Genomic DNA, 8,735 nt, shown 5'->3' with positions numbered 1-8,735 from the left:
AGGTACCATGTGTCCAACTGTGACTGATCAGACCAATATAAGCTTGGAAGGCTCTACCACATTTTAGGCACAAATAGTCCCCATGAACATTTGGAATGGAGATGTCTCTGAATTTGTACACTTCACATTTCTCTTGTGCTACTGCAGTTCTGCTTTGCTCATACAATATTTGATGCCTTCTTTGATGTGGGCATGCCTTTGCTTCTCCCATGTCACACAACTGATTCCAAATTCTTCAGAGAGACTAGAGTGATTTGCCATTTCCTTCTCCGGCTCGTTTTACAGATGAGGAAACTGAGGCAAACAGGGTTAAATGATTTGCCCAGGGTCATACAATTACTAAGTGTCTGAGACTGGATTTGAACTCATGAACTCATCTTCCTGATTCCAAGCCCAGTCAGTCCTCTCTCCCTGGTACTGCTTAGAATTTATAAATAAGATATATATATATATATTGGGGGCACGTGTTCATTTTTTATTGCTAGGGTTATGGAAACAAACAAGATTTGAAGATGGCTGTAGTAAACAATTACTGAATTGCTTAATTAAGCTTCACAGGACATTTTGCTAATATTCCATACCTTTACAGAGGAAAGCATGTTAACATGTATCATGTATCTATAATAGGTTGTTAAAACTAATCAACATATATTTATTTATTAAATGCAGCCACTTCGGGTGTGGTTGAAGGATTCCATGTAGTAAAGCAGGAAAAGAAGTTTCTGCTTCCCATGGAGACCAGGGAAATCAAAAAAGCAAACCTAGTTTTGATGATCAACCCAGTCTTTGCAAGATGTTTTCAATTACTGGTTGTCTATGGCCATAGTATTTCCTGGGGTCAAGATATAGGCACTTTCCGAAATAGTTCCTTCTACCACTACTCTCGCACGAGGCTCAAGAAGAGGGAACGGGTTTTGACAGAGGACAGCTGACATGCCCTAAAACCTTGAATGGCCCGATTTGGTTTCATGAATTTAAAGGCGGCTTAAACAAACCAACTCTGTAGGTCAGGGTATGAGACCACTGACATCTAGTGGCTATGTTGGCTCAATGCAAAAAAAAGGGAATGTGAAATGAAAGTCATTTGGGGCAGTGTTCTATGAGAAGTCAGATCTTGGGTGAGGTCTTCCAAATGGTGGCTTTAGCACCATCCTTCTGAACTCCATTCCTTAGACTGAAGTGGTGTTTTTGGCCAGAGAATGTGAAACTGTGTCTTGGAACCCTAATGCTCTTTTATGGTGTTGTCTTTGTATTCTTTCTCTCCCACTGGGTGTGTTTGGTTTCTTTAATCATGGGATGCCTAGCTCATATCACCTCTTTACCTAACTTTAGATACTGTGATGCCAGTGGTCTCTTTCACTGAATATTCTGATAACGTGAGTACTAAAGTTTGAGCTAAGTCTAGTGATGATCAATACCATTGCATCATCTTCCGTCTTTTTTCCCCACCTCACTCACCCCACAAAGATGCCTAGCCTGCTTCCTTGGTAGAAGGGCAACTCCAGCATATCTGATAGAGATGATTCATTGCCTTTTCAATCGCAAGAGGCAACAGAGATACTCTCGAACTTAAGCTTGCAATTATATAATAATTTTCAGTTTACAAAGTGCTGGAACCTGCATTGCTGTGTGTGATCTTCACAACAATCCCAGAAGTAAAATAAGGAAAACTGGCTTCAGAAGGGTTTAATAATGGACCCAATATCATACAGCTAATAAATGACAGAGATAGAACTTGATTCCAGGACTCAAATTCAAACCCAATGCTTTTCCTATGTCCGAATTAATGTAGAGTGAATTGTTTACCATGGAATGAATGGTTGGGCAATAATGGTAGCCAATTAAAGTGATCATTTGCAAAACTGGGCAACAGATAGAAAATGGAATATAGGAATGGAGCAGAGGTGAAGAACTGAAATGTAGCATTCATTTAGTATACATGCTTGTAGCCCTATACCTACCCAGCTAGGTTGGGGCATTTCCCTAAAGAATAGTTCAGTGATGTTATGTATGAATACAGAGACGACTTTGTATTGTTAGTGAGATGGAGGAGAAAGAGAAGTCACAGAGCTTCCAATTCTCATATGTTCTATCATCTAATCTAAAGTGTATCACTCCCAAATTACTCTTTTGCTATCTACTTTGATAAATATATTTGCTTTCTATCCATGATTGTCTTGTGTGTATTAAACATTGAGTAGGATGGAAGCCAAGCTGCTTGAGAGTAAACTAATAGCTTCTCTTCCCTCTGGAGGAAAAAGGGAAAATTACTTTTATCCTCACTCCTGTCCCCCTCAAATAGCATAGTATCTTTATGTTATAGATATCATTTTCTATCATCTCTTCATCTGATGTGTAGTAGATAGATATAATTGAAGCCTAATACCCTATTGGAAAAAAGGAAAGAAGAGTGATCACCCATCCATGGCCCTCTTTCTGCTTCCCACAGAAGTAGAAATTATAGTCTTTCTAGTGATGGGGTGGACCATATTTATGTAATAAATATATCCCTACATAAAAGCCAACTATTCTGTTAGATGGTATTCTATGTTAAATGGAAAAAAACAAGAATTCTCTGTTTCTAGGGAATTGACTGGTAATGAAGAGACATCATGTATGATAGAGTATGATAACAAACAAAAAATCAAGAGACCATCTTGGCTATGACCCAGCTTCCTTGATATCAAATGTGCCCTTCATCTCTTCTAAGAGTATTACCATAGCAGTGGACCCACATGATCTATAGGACACATCCCCCTTAATCTTCCCTATCTCTCAAACTCATAGGTGGATAGCACAGTTATACTTCTCTGGCAGGTGGTATGCAGGTTGACAATAGCCAAAATATAGATTGATTGACTGTAGTCTGTCAATACTTAAATTTAGCTCATTATATATACTCTTTGAACTCAGTATCAGTTCACTTTAAAACCAAGAAATCTTATTTGTGCATAAAACCCTCTTTTTGGCATTCAAAGCTTGTCATTACCTGGCCCCCTCTTATCTTTCCAGTCTTTTTATACCTTACATCAGCTCTCTTCTCAGTGTACTGTGTGTTTCTTGCCTTTTCTTGTACAAGGTACTCCATTTCCTGAATCAGGGCATTTTAACTGGCTGTCCCTTGTGCCTGGAATGTTCAACATGCCTCCTGTCTTAACTAGCTTCCCTGAAGTCCCAGACAAAATCCCATTATCCACAGGAAGCCTTTTCTGATCCTCCTTAATTCTAACACCTTCTCTTTGTTGATTATTTTCAACTTATCCTGCATATAGCTTGTTTGTGAATATTAATTGAAATATTGTCTCATCCATTGGACTGTGATTTCCTTGAGAGCAGGGACTATCTTTTGCCTTTTTTTTTTTTTTTTTTTTTTTTTTTTTTGTATCTCTAGTGCTTAGTATACTTTCTGGCTTAATAAATGTTTATTGATTGACTGACTTAATGACATGGTACTGAACTTAAAAAGAGAAGCATGCATGATTATTGCAGAATTCCAGGGGACCTGCCTATAATGTTGCATGTACATTTGAAATACAATACTCTAAAGCTAAGGTATTTGAATGCTTGCAAGTGCTGGAAAGCCAATGTGGTAATAGCTGAAGGTGCCAATGACAGCCACATGAAGTTCTTAACTGCCTCAGAAGGAGAGACTTTTTGCTAAGTTTGGAGAAGCTGCTGCAGAGAGCCATGATCAGGAAGTGTCTTTGGAGTGTACAGACTGTACCTGACTGATTTAATTTCTTGGGAGGATTGATTGTGCATAAAATTTTGTTATTGACCCAGCTACAGCTGAGTAAGCAGAAGGAATAATCCCCCAAGTACTCAGAAATGGTATAATCAATCTGAAGACCAGTGGATGAACAAGGATTGCATACTGATGCAAAAGAAAACAGCTTCTTGGGTTCTAAAACCCCTTCCCATGCATGGATCACTGAGAGGGAAGGTTCCCTGATTCAACCAAATCCCACTATTTCACTGTAGGAGAGAAAGGCAGATGCTTCAGTGAGTAGAACCAGTGCTCTGCACAATGCCTAGTACACATTAGGTACTTGATAAATGATTGCTGACTTGACTAGAGCCATCCCTCCTGGGAAGGAAAAGAGATTTAAGAGCAAAGGTCATAGGAACCTCATGTAAGAACAACACCAGCTCAGTGCAGCCAAAGAGATCATGCCATATTTTGTTACAAATATGGAATAGATGGTCACACATGTGCAAAGTGTACTTGAGGGGCCAATCAGGCACCACAATGTCAGAAGCTGAATGCTACTAGGGCAGAAGCAGGAAGGGCTTATGGGGCACTGCTCCTGGGTCCTTTCTACCTATACTTGAATGCCCTCAGGTGACAGTGACTGTGACCATGGATGATGTAATGTCCTGCTACCTCAGAGAGTACATCACAGGCACTGAGTGTATTTCCATTGTTCTGTGAGAAATACTTGCAGAAGTAGCTCTTTCTAGGTAGGCTTCTATTTATACCTGGTGATGACTACTCACATTAGGGCTGTATTATTGTGAGTTTGGGGCAGCTGAGTGGTACAATGGATGGAGCACTGGGCCTGGAGTCAGGAAGACTCTTCTTCCTGGGTTCAAATCTGGTCTTAGATACTTACTAGCTGTGTGACCCTGGGCAAGTCACTTACCTCTATTTGCCTCAGTTTCCTCATCTGTAAAATGAGCTGGAGAAGGAAATGACAAACTACTCCAGTAGCTTTACTAAGAAAGTTCCAAATGGTGTCATGAAGAATGGGAATGACTGGAAACAGCTGAACAACAACAACCATGTGTTTTAAGCTCCATAACTAAGCAATTAATCAGCAAGTTTATATTAAGCACCTTCGTTGCGTCAGGCTATGGTGAATATAAATATATAAACGAGGTGAATATAAATATATAAACGAGGTGAATATATCTGTTGTGTCAGCATTGATCAAGGCCAACCCTGGACTCTTCAAAATATATGCTGTCTCAAAAATCTTTGTGCAGTTCTAAGCTATTCAAGCTTAAAAGCTAAACTATTTGAGTTTAAAATACATAAAGACTTTTTGAGACACTGTTTTAGCAGAGCATTGTGGGAAGCAAACTGAACCATAATTTCTGAAAATCTTGACAATCTATGTACCTTGGGCAGAAGTCTGCAAGAGCGTGGATGCCTAGGAAGAGAGATCACCAAAACAGCGTTGACTCCCCCGCCTCAACAGCGCATCCAGAAAAACTGGGCTCTGAAGAGTCTCCAGAACCTGAGGAATTAAAAGGTCATTGGAGGAGGAAATTCAGTGCAAAGAATGTAATAGTCTGTCTAGGAGTGATACGTAGAATCTAATTTAATGACTACCTGTCCTTTAAAAAGTGATTTCAAAAGATAACCTCAGATATGGAAGACTTCAGAACCATACAACCCCACCAAAAAAAATTGTTCTTCACTGGCATCTTCATAGATATGTGTAGACTGCCAGACACTGAACAAGACAACTAGATGGAGAAGTACACCATTCCCTGAGCTCAGTGTGGTCTGGAATGTTTGTTGAGTAGCCAGTGGTATTTAGTACTGGACTTACATAGAAGTTCTTGACGGAAGTCAGAGGAAGATCAGAAGACAGTTGTTATTTTCTTTGTTAAGCTCTACCAGTTGGAGCCTACTCCCCAAAGAGTCTTGGGCCATGTGCTCATTTCGGCAGTAGTGGAGAAGGTAGCAGGGGAACTACTTGGAGTCCTGGTGTACTTAGCTGGTGTTGTCTTTAGGACATAAAGAAAGACTAATTCCCATTCAGGAGCCACTCCTGACTCTTGGGACTTTCTCTACCGTGACACAGATGCCTCTTTATCCTGAAAGTTCACTCTAGTGAGGGATTTCTCACACTAGAAGTACTCTCCACCCCTTCAGCCCCTTCCTCTGATTGACTGGTTCTTCCCAGAACCTTTATTTAATGAGAATGCCTAGTGCAGACATACCTTTATTCCTCTCCAGATTCTACTCCTGACCCTCTGGACTTTCTTCACCATGCCTGTGTTCTTTCCTTTCTACCTCTCCTTTCCCTTTATATGTTCTTTCCCCCTCCTCTCCATTGGACTGTAAGGTCCTTGAGGGTAGAGGCTGTATTTCTTTCTGCTTGTGTTTTTGGCACAGTACTTGGCACATAGTAAGCACTTAATAAATACTCATTGACTTGACTTAAAGTGTTAGATCGGCTAGAAGAAGCTGGTTTGAAACCATCAGTTAATGAATATCAGTTTTGCAGGGATCCTGTCAAATATGTGGGTCACATAAAGTCTTAACATGGAGTAAGGATTGATCCATAGGTTATAGAAGTGTTTATTAGTTGGCTAAAGAACCTTCACAAACTGAAAGTGTTTCTAGGATTCAATGGCTCTTATTGGTCTTTTAAAGAGAATTATATTATTCACTGCTAAGCCTGCTAATGATAGGAGTCTTGGATATGTGTTTTGGAAGAACCCAAAGCAGTTGAGTGAGCATTGGATAGCTGGCCAAACCCCCTTAAGACCATTTGGGGATCATTGGAAGAGAAATGTGAATACATTTTTATGGATTTGGTTAACTGATGTGGTTATGCACCAATGCTAGCCAATACAGAGCTGATCAGATCCTTTCTGAAGCTCACCCCTGGAATACTAGTGAGCAGTCTATTACTGTGAGTGTAAGAGTCACCAGAAATCCACTGCATTTGTGAGTAGAAGTTACCTACAGTGAAACCCATTATTCAATATACAAACTAGCATTCTTGCTTTTGAAGTTTAAATACTATGTATATGAACCTAAATCTAAGTTTAAAACAGATGACAAGCCACTAATCTATATTTTGTCCACTGCTGATCTATATGCCACCTGCCTGGTAGCATGTAAGTATGAGTTCAGGACACATCCTTGACCAGGGATAAGGATGACTAATTTGGATACAGATGCTGTGCCTGGTAGGCCATGTAGGTCCAAAGCTGAGGTAAATTGCCTTAGGATGAGTTGAAAATAATCTTGGATATGTAGGAAGCTGGGTCACAGTTACATGGAAATACAGCTGAGAATTTGAGACCCCATCCTAGGGTTTGTCATCAGTGGGTGTGACCTTTGTTGCACTACACCAATCTTTGCCTTGGGTTCTGTTGGATGACTGAGAGTTGGAGTAGATGCGTGATGATGGGCTATGGAAAGCAGCACAAGCCATGAGCTGAGTGAGTGACCCTCACAGACTCAAACTGCACTCCCTAGAGAGAGCATCTTACTGTGCTATATTAGTCTGTAACTGATCACACACTACTTGGTGTCACCCAAGAAGTCATTTGATTCTATGACCCTGATACTGCTACACAATGAAGAACATGACAGAGTGAGAAACAGATTTTACTGTTGCCTAAATCGCAACAAAGGTCTCTAAGGAGTGTCAGACTTGTACCCCAACATGCTCAAAGCATAATTCTTCCAACATATTTTGTATACTTGGAGAGTGTAAGGACCAGCAAGCTGCTGGAGCTTGGAAAAAGACAGGAAAATTATAATCAGCATCCTACTGGTCACTAACTATCTTACTCCGTGAGCACAAGCATACCCAATAAGGAACCATCCTACTTCTATGATAGCTAGGGTATTTGGGGTAAAGCATTTCCCCCTGAGGGCAAAGACCATCTCAGTTTTCTCTTGAATCTTTAGCAACTTAAGAAGACTTGACTGACTACTATACCATTCCTTTTTTAGAATCTACCTCACTCTGAAAGAAAATTACTTAGGGAGGTCCTTGAGGGCAAAGGTTGTATTTCTTTCTGTTGGTATGCTTAGCACAGTACCTGGAACATAGTAAACCCTTAGGGAGGTGTTGACTTTAGAAGAAACAAAGAAATCTAGAATTACACTTCATTACTTTCCAAGTAATTCCCAATCAGACACTGCTGAAAATAGTTAAATCTTAAGTAGAAGGCTCAGTGGTATCACTAAACACCTGGTGTTTAGTGGTGTTTGGGCAAGAACTAATTTGTCTATCAGCTAAGTACTTGGACTCTCAGAAGATGTAGGAAATATCTCTCACCTGAGCAATAAGCTAAAGGAGGCCCATTGCCTAACTATGGGCTCAGCTTTGATAGAAATAGATACAGTGCTTTTTCATGGGATCAATGTACTTGGTCACTAACTGTAACTGTTATGTGTTTTCTACCACATTGACGTTTGTGATCTTAATTTAGTCTATAGGCTCCTTAATTAAGAATCAGAAAGGACCTCAGAGATCCTATAATCCAAATACCTCATTTTAGCACTGAGATGCCTGAGGCCCAGGGAGGGTCAAACAAGTTGCCAAGACAAAGGTTGATTTCAAGGGTCTCCTGAGGCCTGGTTTCAAATCCCATCCACCCCCAGGCCAGTGTTCTTTACAAAGTACTACACTGCCCTATTAAATATGTTATTGATTTTCTGTTAGGTGTTATGTTCATATGTTGTGCCAGTATGAATGCTGTGATGGATGTTATTTAACAGTTTATGATATATGTTCACATATGCTCCTATGTACCTTGCAAGGAATTTGCTAAGATTTTCATGTTCTTTTTTAAAAAAAATAATTAGTTAATTTATTTTTAGTTTTCAACATTCACTTCCATAAGATTTTGAGTTTAAAATTTTTTCCCCTTCTCTCTCCTCCCCCCTCCCCAAGACAGCATACAATCTGATATAGGCTCCATTAACACATTTATATTAAACATATTTTCACATTAGACATGATGTAAAGAAGAATTAG

Source organism: Petaurus breviceps, unplaced genomic scaffold (genome assembly GCF_028583685.1).
Source record: "Petaurus breviceps papuanus isolate PSGF00001 unplaced genomic scaffold, PetGlider_PUasm1.0 470, whole genome shotgun sequence".
Classification (NCBI taxonomy): Eukaryota; Metazoa; Chordata; class Mammalia; order Diprotodontia; family Petauridae; genus Petaurus; species Petaurus breviceps.
The sequence above is the reverse complement of the archived record's forward strand: the minus strand, read 5'-3'. Positions refer to the sequence as shown.